This window comes from Vitis riparia, chromosome 17, assembly GCF_004353265.1.
Source record: "Vitis riparia cultivar Riparia Gloire de Montpellier isolate 1030 chromosome 17, EGFV_Vit.rip_1.0, whole genome shotgun sequence".
NCBI lineage: Eukaryota > Viridiplantae > Streptophyta > Magnoliopsida > Vitales > Vitaceae > Vitis > Vitis riparia.
In genome coordinates this window covers 12,709,359-12,729,370 of record NC_048447.1, presented here as the reverse complement: position 1 = coordinate 12,729,370, position 20,012 = coordinate 12,709,359, and positions in this window count along the sequence as shown.

Below are 20,012 nucleotides of genomic sequence, written 5' to 3'. Positions count from 1 at the left end.
ACTCAAGATTTTGAATTAAATATATATATATATATATATATATATATATATATATATATATATTCATCCATTTTTATGATAGAAACAACGTTTTTAACTTAAAATATGATGAAAATTAGCTTTTAAAAGCATGAGGAAAGTTTCACACTTAAGTGCACCAACAAACACCATCTTAATTATATGTCCTATGCCACTTCAAATGTTCAAGAGGTCCAAGTTTTCCTAATAGTCACTTTCTTCCATGATTGCTTGAACTTTCTTTAAATTTTCTCATTTAAACCTAAAAACTTCATTTAATTCAAGTCATTGATAAACTTAACCTTATTTTGTAATCATGAAAATTTGATCAGAAAAATCTTTGGACTAACAAAAATATTCTCATACACATAATGTTTTCATACTTTTTTTAAAAGATTCTTTACTAAAATTCAATTAGAGGCCAAGATTAATTTGGGACCTGATTTTATTCCCAGGCCAATCAAAATCTAATATTTCAACCAAATTTTAATTCTTGGGTGTAATTTACCCTCATTTTTAGTGGATCATTACTTCCATAACTATCCCAATTTTTTCCTTTTCTCATTGTGTAAATATATCATTATTTTTGTAATTGTTTGTCTAGATTGGATATTATTAATATGTATACTATATATTATACATTTTTTTCAAAAAATTAAATATCCATTTTTTTTCATTGTCCATAAGATATCATTATTTTTGTAATGGACTATTTTGTCCATGATTTATAATACATCATTATTTGTATAACTATTGATTAGATAGATTTTTAATGTATAGTTTATAATCACTTTCATACAATTTGATTAGATTAATGATCTACAATTTGACTATATTAATGATCTAGTAAATTGTCAAGTTAATCTAGCAACTATACCACTTTGTTTCCATGACTATTTGACTTTTTTTTTTTTAAACCTGGGTTTGATGTACTTCTTTTATTATGTTAGTTTTTCAAAATTAAATTATAATACATAAAATTTTCAATAAAATTTTTATCATGTTATTTTCGAATGATAATTATAAATCCATCATCTTTTTTCTCAAATTCTAATCAAAATTTGATATTTTCTCCACTTTTTCTCATATTGTGGTTATTTTTCGGGTTATTAGATTAAAAGGGTCATTAAAAATCCAATTTTGAAAATTTAACCATTCATCATTTTTTGGCCTCCTCTTGACAAAAATACTCTTATTATATTTTTTTTGGTAAAAATAATCATTTCTTCTAAAATATAGTGTAAATACTTCAAATAATTAAGGGCAATTTACGTCAAAAATATGTTACTATTCAAACAAAAACATGGGATGAGAAAAATTCACAAATATAGGAAATATTTCATCTCTTTTAACCGGTTATTTCTATTTTTATTTTATTAAACATGTTGTCGATTATGTTTATGTACTCGTAGTTATCATACCATCATTTTTTTTATGAAATTTGTTGTCATAACGTTGATTCGTGCCCAATTGGTGTCTCAGCTGATTCGTGTCCAGCTGGTGCTCCTTGATTGAGGGAGTAATCAACAAAATTTATAACCTATTACACCATATACTAGGGTAGCAAAGACAAAGCTACTATAGCATAGTGGCTCTAGGATCGTTCACTGGGATGAGTTTTCACTTCACAAATGATATTAATTCAAAGCTGAATTGGTGCCTTTTCATTTCAAGGTTAGCTTTAAAAGAAAACATAAAGATGTTTGAAATAAAAAGGTTTGGTTTTAAACTAACCAAAAATAGTAACTGATTTTACTTACAAAGAAAAGTGTTTCTTGGAGTTTCAGATCACTAGGCTCAGATTCCTCATACAAAAAGGGAGTTCCGGTCACTTGTTTCTTTTCCTCGCATTAGAGAATTAACATATAGTTCCTTCTCCAACCGGTGTTGTACAGATGCTTCCCATTAATGGGTTCAAACACTAAATCCCTCTCACTGATGTACCTTGCAATGACTCATACCTCTCACCTAGCACTTGCCATTTAAGGTGATCTTTAACCTTGGATTACCCGTCAAAAGCTCGCAAGAGATAACTAATGGATGTCTCCTTGGAGTCCAAAAGCTTACCAAGTGTTGGCTATTCTAGAAAATCCTACCTTCAAACCACCTCCCAAAGGCTCGCAAGGGGTAAACTAGTGCATCTCCATGGACGGAGATCACTTGCCTTACCAAGTGTTGGCCCAGGTGATTTAAAGGCGTTTTAAGTTAACTAAAAAGATAAAAACCATTAACGGGTCACACTTTCTCTTCATTAAAAACTAAAACAACAAAACTTCCAATTTATGCATGTGGAAACTTACCCGACTTTCCTCACTCCAAGATACGAAGAGCCTAGCCTCTCATCCTTTGAGGAAAAATCCTCAGAGTTTGGTTGGCTAGAAAGAAAACTAACGAGAAAACAAGAATATATATGAAAAACAGAGCAAGTGCTTCGTTTGTTGATTCTATATATGATATATTATATATGATGGATCTCCTGGAACAAGCTCCCCGAGAGTCTCCTTTTTTTAGTGTTTACAAGAGAGTTTATATAGGAAGGTAATTTACCCTTCCTCGGATACTTCCTAGCTAAGGAATTACATGAGTGGCTGAATACAAGGAGAAAATGGAAATTTAGACACAAAAATCTGAAGAAAAATATCTCAAAGTGTCGGTCACAAATATCGGGAAGCACTAAGGACCATTTCCCAGGTGAAAACGAGGTCTGCGAAATTTCGCAGATGCATAAAAAGGGTTGCGAAATCACTTCGCAGCAAAAAGCTGATTCCGCAGCGCTGCGAAGTTGGCTTTCAGCTTGCGGTGTTCAGCTTCCAACGTGTCGTGAAACTTCAGGGGGAAATCCACAGCACTGTGCAAAAAGGCTGTGAAATCATTTCGCAACAAAAGGGTGATTTCGCAACCGTGCAAAATTCTTCCTTCAACTTGGAGTGATTAGCTTCCAATGGCTGTAACTTCCTCATTTCAGCTCCAAATCGTACACGGTTTGAAGCGTTGGATTCTTGACTTCCTGAGCTTTGAAATGGTATATAGTATGTAGAAAATGGACTTCGGGAAGTGCTCCAAAAGTGCGAAGGAAGACTGCAGCTGCTGTCCTCTGTTTTCCTCTTTGCTTTTCTCTTTTGCTTCTCTCCTTTGCTTGGTTTGTCTTAATGATCCAAAAAGCTGTCAAAACACTAAAACTAGCCATAAATATGATTAAAAGTCATTGCTAGGTCCTTAACATGCCAATTGGAATAAAAATGGAGAACTACTACACAAAAGTGCTTAAAACATAATGAATTAAAGGTGCAAAATAGCACTTTTTGGGTAGTAATCACTCCCCCCAACTGACACATTGCTAGTCCCTGAGCAATGAAGGAGAGAAAAATAAAGAAAAATAGATAATATAATAATTTACAAAATCATGCTGATCACTCCAAAAAATAATAAAGTGGCATGATTGGATCAAACTCTCACATGGAACATAAAAGAAATAAAACTCAAACTTCAATAGGAGCTATCAAATAATTTGCCTAGTCACAATTCATAAAGAGTAGGCATTATGCAAATTTAAGTTTCAAAATAATTTCCACTCCCAAAGGTCCAATCCTTACTCTTCCACAAAAATCTATGTGTTATTTATTAGTTTCCGGATATAGTATGTCAAACTAATCTCTCCCCTCAACCTAGTTATTTTCAAAGCTTAGCAAACTAATCAACCTCCAATAGGCTAAGAACGCACCTCTTTTCTTTCACAATTTTTTTCTTGTAGGAGTGCAAAGCTTAAAGGCATTCTTTTCTAAATTGTCCATGTAACGGGGGTCCATCGATGACTCCCAACCAATCAAGGTTTAGGGCATCAAGCTTTAAGGATTTTTCAACCACTAACTCCTCGGATTTTACCCCGGACTTTTGAGAATGAATTTTAATACCCAAGCACCTACAGTATGTTAAACTCCACCTATCCACCCTTGTAACGAGCATTGAGGTCGGTGACTCCCAACCAATTAAGGCTTAGGGCACCAGGTTTTAAAGATTTTCACCATATACCCCTCAGACCTTGCTCGGGTTTCAAGGCAAGCAAACATTTTTCTTTCTTCTTTTTTTTTTTTCAAAGACTCATTGGCATTTTATAAGGTGTCCCAACACTATTAAATGAGGTCAAAGGTACCAAGTCTAAAATTTTCCTAAGTCAAGAGAGAAATAGTTTTTCATCTTATAATCGGAACCTAGTGTGCATAGTGTGTGGATAGCTTAAAATGGAAGAAATGAGGTTGAAATCAATAGATGTTTCAATAATTCATCAACTTTAGTAAGCATAATACAAACTCTAAGTCAAGTAAAAAGACAAAAATTCAATTTCTCCCTTTTCATTTTTGAGAAATTTTCCTTAATAACCATGGAGAGTAGAGAAAAAAAACTTTAAAAATTTTAAAATTAAGCAAAAAGCAACTAAATTACCAAAATAACTTAGCATTAATAATTAAAACTTCCTTCCTCAACTCTCCCCCCAACCAAGCTGAACATTGTCCTCAATGTTTCAAGAACGATTAAAAAATAAAGGGAGGAAGTGGTACCTCTTGAGTGACATGGAGTCTGAGTCGTATAGGAGAAACCACATGTTTAAAAAAAAACAAAAGATTCAGTGAGTAGAGGAAATAGAGAAATGCCAAGTTTAAACAAAAATGATGTCTATGTATGATGTATCATCAGTAATACATCCAATCTCAGAATATAAGACATCAAAACATGAAATTATCTATACTAATATGTAAATACAAAAATTGAAGAGATGATTAAGTAATGGTAGAGTCCTGTGGAGATAATGCATCTGTGGTGGCCTTTTGAGTGGATTGGATCAGGACTTTGGCCTCTGTTCTGATAGTCTCCTTAGGTGGCATAGTCTCCTCAACTGGAGCTCTCAGTTGGTAGCTATGGGATTTGATGGTTTTAGGAGGTCAGAAATGGAGTGAGAGGCTTGGTGTGTGTGATCCCAGGGTGCTCGGGGCTCTCCTCTTCATATGCATGGTAGCGGGGCTTTGTTGGCATTTTAGCAACTTCCCTTGGCTTTGCAAGGTGTTTTTTCAAACCTCCCTCCATTTTTCAAGTCAATTTTGCAATTTGAAGGCCATTTCGAAGCTTAGAGGTGATTTCGCAGCCATTTCGAAGCTTGGAGATCATTTTGCAGCAAAGTGGCATTTTCGCAGACCATTTCGTAGCTTCGAAATGAGGGGAACTATGCTGTAAAATGGCACTCGTGTGCCAAAAGTGGTTTTGCAACTGCGAAACACCCTTCCAAATGGCGTCTCGACTGCGAAATTCTCGCTTAGTTTTGCGCGCTAGTCTTCAAACGGCCATAACTTCTTCATTTCACCTCCAAATCACATACCATTTAAAGCACTGGACTCCTGACTTCCCAAGCTTTGAAACGAGATATGGTATGCATAATTTGAACTCCGGGAAGTGCTTCAAAAATGTGTCCAACAGTAGCAAAATGGAGGTGCGACATTTCCGCTCATGGTTTGCACAATCATCTTTAAACAACCATAACTTTTCCGTTTCAAATCCAAATTGAGTACCGTTTGAATCTATGGACTCCTGACTTCCCAAGATTTCAAACGATATATGGTATGCATGAAATGAACTTCGGAAAGTGATCCAAATGTGTCCAATAGTTGCCGAAATGGGGGTGCGACTGTGACATGTCTGTTCATGGTGTGCGCGCTGAAGGATTTTAAGGTGTGGAGGTTTTGCAGCCATTTTGCAGCTGCGAAATGAGTGTACAGGGCTTCCAAATGGTACTCGTGTGCCAAAAAGTGGTTTCGCAGCCGCGAAATACCCTGCGAAATGGAGCTTTGGCTGCGAAATTGGGAGTTTTTACGCTTTGTGATTTCGCAGCCGTTTCGCAGCTACGAAATGAGGGTCACTGTGCTGCGAAATGGCACTCGTGTGCCAAAAGTTGGCTTCGCAGCTTCGAAATACCCTGCGAAATGGAGCTTTAGCTGCAAAATTGGGAATTTTCATGCTTTGGAGCTTCGCAGCCGTTTTGCAGCTGCGAAATGGGGGTTCCTATGCTGCGAAGTGGCACTCGTGTGCCAAACTTGGTTTTGCAGCTGCGAAAATTTTCGCAGAGAGGGGCCTAAGGCTACGAAATGGTTTCGCAGCAAAGTGCCGATTTTGCAGAGGCTGCGAAATCTCGCAGACCCCTGTTTTTACCCTGTTTTTGCCCTTTTTTCTCTCCGAAAGACTTCCTTTCAATTTCTTTGCATTTTCTCCTACCTGAGATCATCCAAAAACCTATATTACATCAAAACAAATTAGATTTAAAGCATTAAAATCAAAATTAAAGCATTGAAATCAAAATTAAAGCATTGAAATCAAAATTAAAACAAGTAATAAGTAAAACAAAAAGCTATGGACTTGTTAGTCTTAAGAAAGACTAAGTCCATCAAAAAATTTTTATCCTGACTTAGCTTGCCCGGATCCCATATGAAGTTTGCATCCCTCACTTGGGCTTGGTTTGTATGATTTTCCCATACAAAGCTTGGAGAAAAGGCGGATGCATGTATTTCTTCATCAATTCTTCCTTGATGACTATCCTCTGTGGTTCTTCATCTATATAGTCATCTTTTTCTGTACTTTTCCCCTTTCTCTTTCCTTTGATCTCCTCCCTCTTTTCTTTCTCTGTTTCACTCTCTACCTTATGCTCTAGCTTGCATGTGGGCAGATCAACCTCTTTACCACTCCTCAGAGTGATCACTTCTTTGACTTCCCTCTTTTGTGAAGATTCTCCCTCCTTAGCCTCCATTTCATGGATACTCATGGAATTTTGATAAGATTGAGAAGGAGAGTTTTCTTTCTCTTGCACTATGTTGAGGTTGGCAAACCTTGAGATTGAATCTTGGAGATTATCTATCTTCTGAGATAGATCATTTTGCACTTCATCCATCTTTTTGTTCAATGAACTCTCTACACTGTCAATTCTTTGACTGAGCTGAGCATTGATGGTTTTTTTAGCTTCAACAAAGTCTTCCATGACCTTGTTAAGATTCATCATAGCTTGTTCAAGGTTTGAGGCTTGCTGTGGTGCTTGAGCAGGTTGCTGATACTGAGGTGGCTGTGGTTTCCAAGAGAAATTTGGATGGTCCCTCCAATTGGAATTGTAGGTGTTGCAATCACCAAACATTTCCCTCACGGCTGGAATGGTAAGACACTCCTTCACCAAGTGCTCATAAGATAGACAAATGGCACAAGGCATAGCTTGCAATGGTGTCTGAGAGATGGCTTGCACTTCTTGCATTTTTTTCATTTCTAACTCTTCCAATCTCCTCGCCATAGCTGCAATCTTTGCCTTCATGTCTATGTCTTCATTCAAAATATACATCTCACCCATATCATTAGGTTGAGATGTCATTCTTCCCATATCTCTAGCATTTGGTTCACCCCATTCTCTTGAAAATTCAGCCACATAACTGATGAAGTTCATGACTTCCTCTGCTATCTCATATTCAATATGGCATGCACAACTAGCAATTCGTGAATTAAAAACAGAGAAAACAAAAGAAACAAAAAATTCTAAAGAAGAGAAAATTATTAAGATTAACTAAAAGCTATACTGAAATATGAACAAAGAAAAAAAAACAAATAAAAAGAGTTAGTAAAAAGAAAAGAAAAGTCACCAAACTTGTGATGAAGATCACAAGTACTCTCAAAAGATCATATCACTGCAAAGTGGCACCATCCCCGGCAACGGCGCCATTTGATTCGTGCCCAATTGGTGTCTCAGCTGATTCGTGTCCAGCTAGTGCTCCTTGATTGAGGGAGTAATCAACAAAATTTATAACCTATTACACCATATACTAGGGTAGCAAAGACAAAGCTACTATAGCATAGTGGCTCTAGGATCATTCACTGGGATGGGTTTTCACTTCACAAATGATATTAATTCAAAACTGAATTGGTGTCTTTTCATTTCAAGGTTAGCTTTAAAAGAAAACATAAAGATGTTTGAAATAAAAAGGTTTGGTTTTAAACTAACCAAAAATAGTAACTGATTTTACTTACAAAGAAAAGTGTTTCTTGGAGTTTCAGATCATTAGGCTCAGATTCCTCATACAAAAAGGGAGTTCCGGTCACTTGTTTCTTTTCCTCGCATTAGAGAATTAACATATAGTTCCTTCTCCAACCGGTGTTGTACAGATGCTTACCATTAATGGGTTCAAACACTAAATCTCTCTCACTGATGCACCTTGCAATGACTCATACCTCTCACCTAGCACTTGCCATTTAAGGTGATCTTTAACCTTGGATTACCCGTCAAAAGCTCACAAGAGATAACTAATGGATGTCTCCTTGGAGTCCAAAAGCTTACCAAGTGTTGGCTATTCTAGAAAATCCTACCTTCAAACCACCTCCCAAAGGCTCGCAAGGGGTAAACTAGTGCATCTCCATGGACGGAGATCACTTGCCTTACCAAGTGTTGGCCCAGGTGATTTAAAGGCGTTTTAAGTTAACTAAAAAGATAAAAACCATTAACGGGTCACACTTTCTCTTCATTAAAAACTAAAACAACAAAACTTCCAATTTATGCATGTGAAAACTTACTCGGCTTTCCTCACTCCAAGATACGAAGAGCCTAGCCTCTCATCCTCTGAGGAAAAATCCTCAGAGTTTGGTTGGCTAGAAAGAAAACTAACGAGAAAACAAGAATATATATGAAAAACAGAGCAAATGCTCCGTTTGTTGATTCTATATTTGTAACGACCTGCACCCAACCATGTAGATATTGTCCGCTTTGGGCCTAAGGGAGCCCTCACGGCTTTAAAACGCGTCTACTTGGTTAAGAGAAGTCTCTACATATATAGCGCCAGGAACTTTTCCCCCATATCCGATGTGGGATGTCACAAACACCCCCCCATGCAGACACAACGTCCTCGTTGTGTCCCACGGGATTGTGGGGCCAAACAGACAAACACCCCTTACGGGACCAAACAAACCCCCACACCGGGGTCAGGGATCGGTTCTGATACCATTTGTAACGACCTGCACCCAACCATGTAGATATTGTCCGCTTTGGCCTAAGGGCGTGACGGTCATTTCACACCTCAAACCGAAGGCTTAAAGTATAATCTGACCCAAACAATCATATTGTAACTGGATGTTACCAATTAGCAAATACCTGTTCAGAGTAGCAGAACAAAATCTAAAATCCTCAAATTCAATTTGCAAATAACTTCCAAATATCAATGATCCAAATGAATATAACTAATAGTTAAAACAAAATCCAACATAAAATCCTAAGTCAAATTCTAATGATGACTATTCCTCAGCCTAGCCATCACTCCTCACCCGAACTAAGAGTACCTGAAAATTTTCAACAATTGGGAATGAGCTCACAGCCCAATAAGGAATATTAATGCAATTCATGGATCAAATATTTTCATTTCAAATAGGAGATATCATTTTTTTTTTTCATCAAATATCAGAGTTTCAAAGATACTAATATATTCAAAATTCAACCAACCATTTTCATATCAAATTCAAACACTTTCACATAAGATTCAATCAAATCCATTCAATTTCATTACTCTGGTTATCAAATATCAAATGCCCAGTTAGGTGGGACTTTTCAAATGGGTGGCTAGCCTCAAATTGTTCCTGGTGGACGGAACCAAACACTACTAGTACTAGTAACCTCTAACCAAACCCCTAGAGGCTGGGGTCCAAATCAATTACATTCCCACCATGAAATGTAAAGGTCAACTATTATATCCCGTTGACAGGGCCGAATAGTCAACTATTATATCCCGTTGACAAGGGCCAAATAAACCAGAGTGATGTTTTTGTTCAAGTATTCAAATTTACACAACATAATATCTCCATATTTTGTGTCATAAATAAACAAAATATTCCAACATAATATTTAGTGCAAAACAGTTTGATCCATGCATGGTAACAAAATATCATTTTCTTTTCCACAATTCAAAATAACATATAAAATAATTTAATTTTATAAATATTGCATTAACTTCCCTTACCTCAAAATATGTAAAGACCTTGAAGGAAAAATAACCCTGAAAAGTCTACTCCTCACCTAACACAATAAAAAGACCACTATTACTATTTACCTCAAAATATAAATCTGATAATCCTAAAATTTCTAAATGTTAAGATTAATATTTTTTATTAACAAAGTAATAATTTAATTACTCTATTCCTTATTTAATTAAATTAATAAATTCCCAATTTGTTTCTAATAACACATTTCTAATTTAATTAAATTACAATTTTATTTCATTATAAAATTCTATATATATATATATATATATTTTGCTAAATCTCTCATTCTGTTTTTACAAAAAAAAAAAAAAAAACCATTATTACTATTATCTTATTTATTAATCTAAAACTAAATATTATTATTATTATTATTATTATTATTATTATTTTTAATTAAACAATTCAAAAGCCATTCATGACTCTCGGGTACACCAAACCAAGAAAAGCAAAACAAGTTTTTTTTTTTTTTTTCTCCCATTGCCATCATCATGATAATGAATCATTATATATATATATATATATAAGCCTCCCTCCATTCGGGCACACGCCCATTTTTTTTTTTTTTTTCCCTTCCATCCCATACTGTGCACACGCGTTTTCCCTTTTTTTTTTTTTCTTTTGTTTTGTTCCATGCTTCCAGTAGCACAGTACACGTACGCCATTTTTTTTTTTTTAAATTAACCCTAACCTAAAATCGAAACTTTCCAAGGAATTATATTTTTTTTTTCATCTAATAAAATTTAAGATCTCCTAAATTCCAACAATAAAATCAAAATCTTAAATTTTTATTATTTTGATATTAAAACGAATTAAAAATAAAATAATCTAACCCTAATCTAGATTTGGGGTTTTCCAAAAAAATATATCTAATGTGTTTGAAATTAATCAATGAATCTAAAATAATAATCTAGGGGTTAGAAACTTACCTATAGAGGTTTGTTCTTCAAACCTTGAAATCTGACCTCAACTTCACGTTCTCTGGAAACTCTCTGCGAACAGGAATACGATTCAAAAAAAGAACGGAAGAATAAAATTTCTAATTTATACCTAGGGTATTATTCGTAAAATTACCTTTTACCCCTCTTCCATTTTATTAAATTAATTAATTAATTAATTTAATATCATTATTAAGAATTCCTAAATTACCCTTTAAAAGAAAACTTGGGCGTTACATCCTCCCCTCCTTAACAAAAGTTTAGTCCTCTAAACTTGACATACCTGAGTCTTGAAATAATTGAGGATGTTTTTCTCTCATCTCTTCTTCTAACTCCCAAGTAGCTTCACGAACACTATGGTTGCTCCATTGAACCTTTACCAATTTGACAACAGCATGACGTAGTACTTTATCCATTACATCTACAATCTGAACGGGCACTTCTTCATATGTCAAGTCCTCAGAAATTTGAATAGGCTCCAACTCCACAACATGAGAGGGATCATAATTATACTTCCTCAAGGTTGAAACATGGAAAACATTATGAATCTTAGATAAACTTGGGGGCAAGGCTACTTTATATGCCAAAGTGCTACTCTTTCTAATATTTCAAACGGACCCACAAAACGAGGACTAAGTTTTCCTTTTTCCCAAATCTCATCACAGACTTCATAGGTGAAACTTTCAAGAACACATGATCACCCACCTCAAACTCCAAATCTCGCCTACGATGATCAGCATAACTCTTATGTCTACTTTGAGCTGTTTTAATCTTTCTTTAATCAAAGCAACTTTTTCAACAGTCAACTGCACAAGTTCAGGCCCCAAAAGTTTCCTTTCTCCAACATCATTCCAACAGATAGGAGATCGACATTTTCTACCATACAATGCTTCAAAAGGTGCCATCCCAATGCTAGCTTGAAAACTATTGTTATAGGCAAACTCTACTAAAGGTAAATGATCATCCAATTACCTTGCAGGTCCAAAATACAAGCTCTCAACAAGTCTTCCAAAACCTGAATTACCCTTTCTGATTGGCCATCAGTTTGAGGATGGAAAGCAGTACTAAAACTCAACTTAGTGCCCAAAGCTTTTTGTAGACTATGCCAGAATCTAGAAGTGAAACGAGGATCTCTGTCAGACACTATAGAAACTGGTACTCCATGCATTCTCACAATCTCCTTCACATAAAGAGAAGCTAAACGATCTAAAGAAAAGTTGACTTTCATAGGCAAAAAGTGAGCAGACTTTGTCAACCGATCAACAATCACCCAAATAGCATTATTACCCCCTAAGGTTCTTGGCAATCCTATCACAAAATCCATGGTAATATGCTCCCACTTCCACTCAGGAATAGCAAGTGGCTGCAAAGACCCTGCTGGTCGCTGATGCTCAGCCTTCACCTGTTGACACACTAAACACTGAGCCACAAATTGTGCAATATCACGCTTCATACCTGACCACCAATAGTTTTGCCTCAAATCCTTGTACATCTTTGTCCCTCCTGGGTGGATTGCAAACTTGGAACAATGAGCTTCCTCTAAAAGCTCCCTCCTTAAGTCTTCATCATTTGGGACACAAAGTCTAGTCCCAAATCTCAAGACTCATCATCTGACAAAACAAAATCAGGCTTACTGCCCCTCTTAACTTCCTCCATAACTTGTACTAATCGGGAATCATTCTTTGTAGGGTCTTAATTCTCCCAACTAAGTCTGGTTGTACTCTGAAATTTGCTACAAGTGCTCCTAAGCCCATAACTCGAAAGTGGACTTGTAAACTCCTCAACTCTTCAAGTAACTGCTTTGACACCTCTAATAGCTGCTAGAGAACCAACTGACTTCCTACTCAAGGCATCAGCTACAACATTCGCCTTCCAGGATGATACTGAATAATACAATCATAGTCCTTAAGTAGTTCTATCCATCTTCTCTGTCTCATGTTCAACTCCTTTTGGGAAAATAGATACTTCAAACTCTTATGATCTGTGAATATCTCACAAGTTTCACCAAAAAGAAATGTCTCCAAATCTTAAGTGCAAAAACCACAGCAGCTAACTCCAAATCATGAGTAGGGTAGTTCCTTTCATAAGGCTTCAACTGTCTAGAAGCATAAGCTACAACTCTCCCATGCTGCATAAGAACACAACCCAAACCCTGATGAGAGGCATCACTATACACCACAAATCCTCCTGAACCTGAAGGGATAGTCAAAATAGGAGCTGACACTAATCTATTCTTCAACTCTTGGAAGCTACATTCACAATCATCAGACCACACAAACTTAACTCCCTTCTGTGTCAACTTAGTTAAAGGTAGGGCAATCTTAGAGAACCCTTCTATAAACCGCCTATAGTAACCAGCAAGTCCCAAGAAACTTCGAATCTCAGTCACAGTACTAGGTCTTCTCCAATTAGCTACAGCATCTACCTTTCCAGGGTCAACTGAGATGCCATCATTGCTTACCACATGCCCAAGGAAAGAAATTCGATCTAACCAAAACTCACACTTCTTCAGTTTAGCATACAACTGCTTATCTCTGAGGGTCTGTAATACAATACTCAAATGGCCCTCATGCTCCTCTCTACTTCTTGAGTATACCAAGATGTCATCTATAAAAACCACCACAAACTGATCTAGATAGGGCTTGAATACCCTATTCATTAAGTCCATAAAAGCAGCAGGTGCATTAGTCAAACCAAAAGGCATAACTAAAAACTCATAATGCCCGTATCTAGTTCGAAAAGCAGTCTTGGGTACATCTTCACTTCTAACCCTTAACTGATGATAACCAGACCGAAGATCAATCTTAGAGAACACACAAGCACCTTGTAGCTGATCAAACAAATCATCAATCCGAGGAAGGGGATACTTGTTCCTCACTGTCACCTTATTCAACTCCCTATAGTCAATGCAAAGTCTCATTGAGCCATCTTTCTTTTTCACAAATAGAACAGGAGCTCCCAAGGTGAAACACTGGGCCTGATAAAACCCTTGTCTAATAACTCCTGAAGCTGAACTTTCAACTCCTTAAGCTCCACAGGTGCCATCCTGTATGGGGCCTTAGACATAGGACCTGTTCCTGGTACCAGATCGATGGTGAACTCCACCTCTCTCTCTGGTGGCAAGCCAGACAAATCCTCTGGAAAGACATCAGGATACTCCCTTACTATGGGTATGTCTTCTAACTTCAAATCACTTTCATTACTCATCACACTAGCCAAAAATCCTTGGCAACCCTTCTTGAGCAAGCTACTAGCTCGCAAGGCTGAGATCATACGCAGTGGTCTGTCCACATGCTTCCCTTCAAAGCTAAACTTAGGCTGACCAGGAATACTAAACATCACCCTTTTCTCAAACAGTCAACAGAGGCATGGTAGGAAGCTAACCAATCCATCCCCAAAATCACATCAAAATCCTGAAGGTCAAGGAGTACTAAGTCAACTGGCATTTCCCTATAACCAATCATCACAATACAATTTCTAAGCATTCTACTAGCCACAACAGAATCTCCCACAGGAGTAGCAACAATCAAATCAAAGTCCATGCTAGCAACAGGCAAACCCAACAAACCAGCAAAAGATACTAAACAAAAGAGTGTGTTGATCCAGGATCAATCAAGACTCTAGCAAATAAGGTGTGGATTCGGAGAGTACCTGTCACCACATCAGAAGTGGCCTGAGCATCTCGATGAGTCATTGCAAACACCCGCCCTTGGGCTTTGGGTTTCTGTTTATCCTCCTTATTTTCCTCTTTAGGCTTCCCAATGATGAACTTCCTATTCTCTGGACAATCTCTGATCAAATGTCCTTGCTTCCCACAACCAAAGCAAGCTCCAGTCTCTCTATAGCATGGCCTACCCCCATGCTTCTTGCCACAAGTAGGACAAATCCCATCCAAATTCTGCGTTGTCTTCCTTTATTCTGATTTCTTCCTGATGTAGCCCTTCGCTGTGCTTGATTACCATGAGCACCATCACTTCTATTTCGCTTCCTTTGCTGTTCCCTATACTGATGAAGCTCCTCATTATCTTTCTCTGCTATAAGGGCTCTATCTACAACCTCTGAATAGACACCAAGCTTCAGAATAGATATCTTGTTCTTCAAATAAGGCTTCAATCCATCCTGAAACTTTAATGCCTTTTCCTCCTCTGTAGCAATCAACTGTGGGGAAAAACGTGATAACTCTGTAAATTTGGCCTCATACTAAGCCACAGTCATATCCCCATGTTCCAAACGAATAAACTCTCCCACCTTCTGCCGCCTAACACTGTCAGGGAAATACTTTTTGTAGAAAGCCTCCCTAAATTGTCTCCATGTTATGGGTCCTTGATCCTCCAAAAGTCTCCTAGTCATACGCCACCAATGATCTGCCTCTTTATCTAACATAAAAGTTGCATAAGAGGCTTTTTGCTCCTCAGAGCAATCTATTACACCAAAGAATTTCTCCATCTTAAGGATCCAAGCCTCTGCCTCTGTGGGATCTATAGCACCAGAAAAGTAAGGAGGACCCAATTTCTTGAAGTCATCAAAAGAGCTACCCCTAGAAGATGAAGACTGTCCCTAAACATTAGTCCCAGCAGCTCGAGCTTGGCGTTCAACTAAACCAGCTAGTGTCCCAAGATACCTATAGATCCCTTCTGCACTCACAGGAGGCAAACCCTCAACTGGAGGTACATCATCATTAGCCTGACTGTTTTGTGAAGAAGCTGCTCTTCTTGGTGGCATGATGTCCTAAAATAATAAGACATAACTAAATTAGTCACTAAAGAACCAATTAGAAAATTTCCAAATAAAGAAAGAATTGGAATTTATACTAAATGAAACTAAAACTTAAACAAATGCGTCACTCATCTATCCCCAATCTAAACCAGTTCAAATTCCCATCAAGATCAAAACCTAGTGCTCTGATACCATTTGTCACGACCTACACCCAACCATGTAGATATTGTCCGCTTTGGGCCTAAGGGAACCCTCACGGCTTTAAAACGCGTCTACTTGGTTAAGAGAAGTCTCTACATATATAGCGCCAGGAACTTTTCTCCCCTATCCGATGTGGGATGTCACAATATATGATATATTATATATGATGGATCTCCTGGAACAAGCTCCCCGAGGGTTTCCTTTTTTTAGTATTTACAAGAGAGTTTATATAGGAAGGTAATTTACCCTTCCTCGGATACTTCCTAGCTAAGGAATTACATGAGTGGCTGAATACAATGAGAAAATGGAAATTTAGACACAAAAATCTGAAGAAAAATATCTCAAAGTGTCGGTCACAAATATCGGGAAGCACTAAGGACCATTTCGCAGGTGAAAACGAGGTATGCGAAATTTCGCAGATGCATAAAAAAGGTTGCAAAATCACTTCGCAGCAAAAAGCTGATTCCGCAGCGCTGCGAAGTTGGCTTTCAACTTGCGGTATTCGACTTCCAACGTGTCATGAAACTTCAGGGGGAAATCCACAGCACTGTGCAAAAAGGCTGCGAAATCATTTCGCAACAAAAGGGTGATTTCGCAGTCGTGCAAAATTCTTCCTTCAGCTTGGAGTGATTGGCTTCCAATGGCTGTAACTTCCTCATTTCAGCTCCAAATCGTACACGGTTTGAAGCGTTGGATTCTTGACTTCCTGAGCTTTGAAATGGTATATAGTATGTAGAAAATGGACTTCGAGAAGTGCTCCAAAAGTGCGAAGGAAGACTGCAACTACTGTCCTCTGTTTTCTTCTTTGCTTTTCTCTTTTGCTTTTCTCCTTTGCTTGGCTTGTCTTAATGATCCAAAAAGCTGTCAAAACACTAAAACTAGCCATAAATATGATTAGAAGTCATTGCTAGGTCCTTAACATGCCAATTGGAATAAAAATGGAGAACTACTACACAAAAGTGCTTAAAACATAATGAATTAAAGGTGCAAAATAGCACTTTTTGGGTAGTAATCAAACGTTCTTCTTAAATTATATATAATAATTATAAAAATTAAATTTCATATAATATATTTTTCAATACTAACAATTATCTTAATTGTAATCATAACAATTGAATTTTATACAATATGTTTTCTCGTACTATATAAGTCATTTAAAGTATGTTTGATAACTGTGATAAAACAAAAACTATGAATAATTAAGGAAAATACCCAAAAGGGGGGGGGGGTGAATTGGGTTTTTCAAAATCTTCTTCCACACAATAATATATGCACAAAATAAATAAAGGAAAGAGATAAAGTTAGAGAATTCAAACTCGGTTTATAGTGGTTCGGTCCTCCCTTGCCTACGTCCACTCTCCTCAATCTCTTAACCGAGTGAGGGTTCCTCTAACTTGAAGCTTCAATCAAGCTTTCAATCGTCTTACACTTGGATTCTGGCTCCAATGGGCTCTTACACAATGTCTTCAAGATTTGAACCACTTGAAGGCTTTCACACTCAGTTTACACAAGGATGAAACTCTCAACCTAGCTTAAGGATGACTCAAGTACAAGAGAAAGCTAGGATGAATTGCAAGAGTGCACTAAGAATATGCAAGTGATGGTTTGATGCACTTAGAAAGAAAATGAGAGCTTTTTGATCAAGAACAGGTAGGTAGGCTTTGAATGCAATTGTTCTCTTGCTCATAAATGAAGAGGAACTCTCAATTTATAGGTTTCTAAGCTCGGGAGACAAAAACAGCAGAAAAGTAGCCTCGACCGGACGAGCAAAGGGTCGACCGGATCACTAGCCATTGGTGCATTTAATGCATGGCAGGTTACCGTTGCCTCGACCGGACATCGACCGGACCTCGACTGGACCTCAACCGGACAAGGGTGAGGCTCGACCGGGAAGAGAAAGCTACTGGGAGAGAGAGAAAATTTTTGTGTCTCCCTCGACCGGACCTCGACCGGACAAGGGCAACCGGTTGAGCCGGTTGGCCATAGCCACGATCGGTTGAGCCTTTTGGCCCCGAAAACCTATCCTTTTTTATTTCTTTCTTTTCCAATACTTAGGCAAAGTCTTTAGGTGAGTTAATATGCCAATTTTGAATCAATTTGCCTAAGGTATATTTGATAAAACTCGGGTTTTAAAGAAAATCAAGTTTTAGATAATAAACCGAGTTTTCTAAGATGCATGAAAAGGTATGAACATCCTAAGTGCACTCATGCTATCATCTTACATTTATTTCCTATATTCACAAGTCTTCCAAATGATCTCGATTCCGTATTCGTTTAGTCCTTGATGAATTTTTGAGATTAAACCTAAGATTCTTAATAGTTTAAAACAATTAGTCACTTAACCATGGTTTGTTATCATCAAAACCTGATTAGGAGAACCCTTGGGCTAACAATCTCCCCCTTTTTGATGATGACAAACCTTGGTTATCTAGGAGACAGAGAAATCTCCCCCTCAAACCAATCATGGAATAATCAACACAAAATTTAGGAAATTTAAAGCGAGAAGACAATGTGAATCAATAAGAGTGTCATATCATATATAAGCATGAGCAATAGTACATGAAAGCATAAGTATGATATGCATGGAAATGAAAAAGTCTCCTAAGGTCCCTATCCTAACATATCTCCCATTTTGGCAACATAAAAAAGAAACGAAGGGGGATCCCAAACAAAATCAAGGCTGAGGAGGTGGTGGTGGAAACACTGAACGGAGGTAAGCCATCATCTCCTCGTGCTGACTCTCCTGGCGGCTCTCAAGACGCTCAATCCTCTGTACGAGATGCTCAAACTGAGAGGTGAAGCCGGCCTGATACTGATCAATGCGATCCTCCATGGAATAAAAGCGAGTATCATGAACCACTGCTAACTCCTCCATACGAGACCCGAGAGAGCTGATCTGTGCCGACAAATCCATCCAAGGTGGATGATCAGGAGCATGAGGAGCCTGAGATGGTAGCTCGGTAAATGATGGCTGAGATGAAGGGCCTGCGGTGAAGGATGGCTCAGTCGTCATAGGCTCTGACTGATGTGGAGGCGGAATGTCAAGCTCAGACCCTCTCTGCTCAGAGTCCTTCTGAGGGTCCAACCCATCCTCCATCTCTCTGATCTCGTCCTCCTCCTCTACTCCGGGGTGTATCTGATCATGTCCTCGGGTCTGTCGCTCGGTTTTCCTAACCCAGGAGCCATCGGGGGCCTTCTCAAGCTTCATGCGCCCTAGAGAATGCTTGTCATACGTGTCATAGATGCTGGGTGCCTCAAACTCTGTCTCTCTACTCAAATCTACCCCAGCATCCTTGAAGACACGAGTGAGGAAGCGGCCGTAGGGAAGCACTTGTGTGGTGCTCTCACAGCAGGACATCATATGCCTCATCATAACATATTCTACGTGTATCTGCCTCCCGGTGAGAAGTGAGTCGATAAGAAAGGCCTCATAGTAGGAGACCTCGTCCCGATGTCCTCCCCGTGGTAATAGGATGGAGCAGATCATATGGTGAAGGACTCGGCTAGGCACGGTTAGGCTATGTGCTAAAGGTTTGCCCATCCATGGGCAACTGCAAGTCCGCACAGCCTCTGAATGGCCTCTCTAGGCTCGAACCCTGGGATAGTAGGCCATGTCTTGGCCTCATATACTCGAAGACCAACAGGGGGAATGTCAAGGATGCGGCAGATGCTATCCGAACTCAGCTCAATCTCAACTCCTCGGACAGTGGTCCTAATCGGTCCTCCAAGTCCATAGGTCATCCTGGAGTAGAATGCACGCACTAAGGTCGGATAAATAGGCTCAGAAATCGTCACAACTGGTAGTCATCCCATCCTGACGAAGAGTCCCTCAAACCTGAGGCTCTGAAGTTGGGAGAAATTGATGTTTCTCCCTAGAACCACCTTTCTCTTGGCGAAATGCGTCTTGTACCTCTGATAATTCTCAACTGAGTCGAAGAGGGCGGTGTCGTACCTCGCCTTTCGGCGAGCCTCGGTCTGCTCAGGCTGCTGAGAGGGGTCAGCAGGGCGCTTGCCTTGAGCCCTGGAAGCACCCGTCTCCTTTCGAGGAGCCATCCAAAATCCAAAAATGGAGATAATCTCGGAGAAATGAAGCGATCAAAGAGA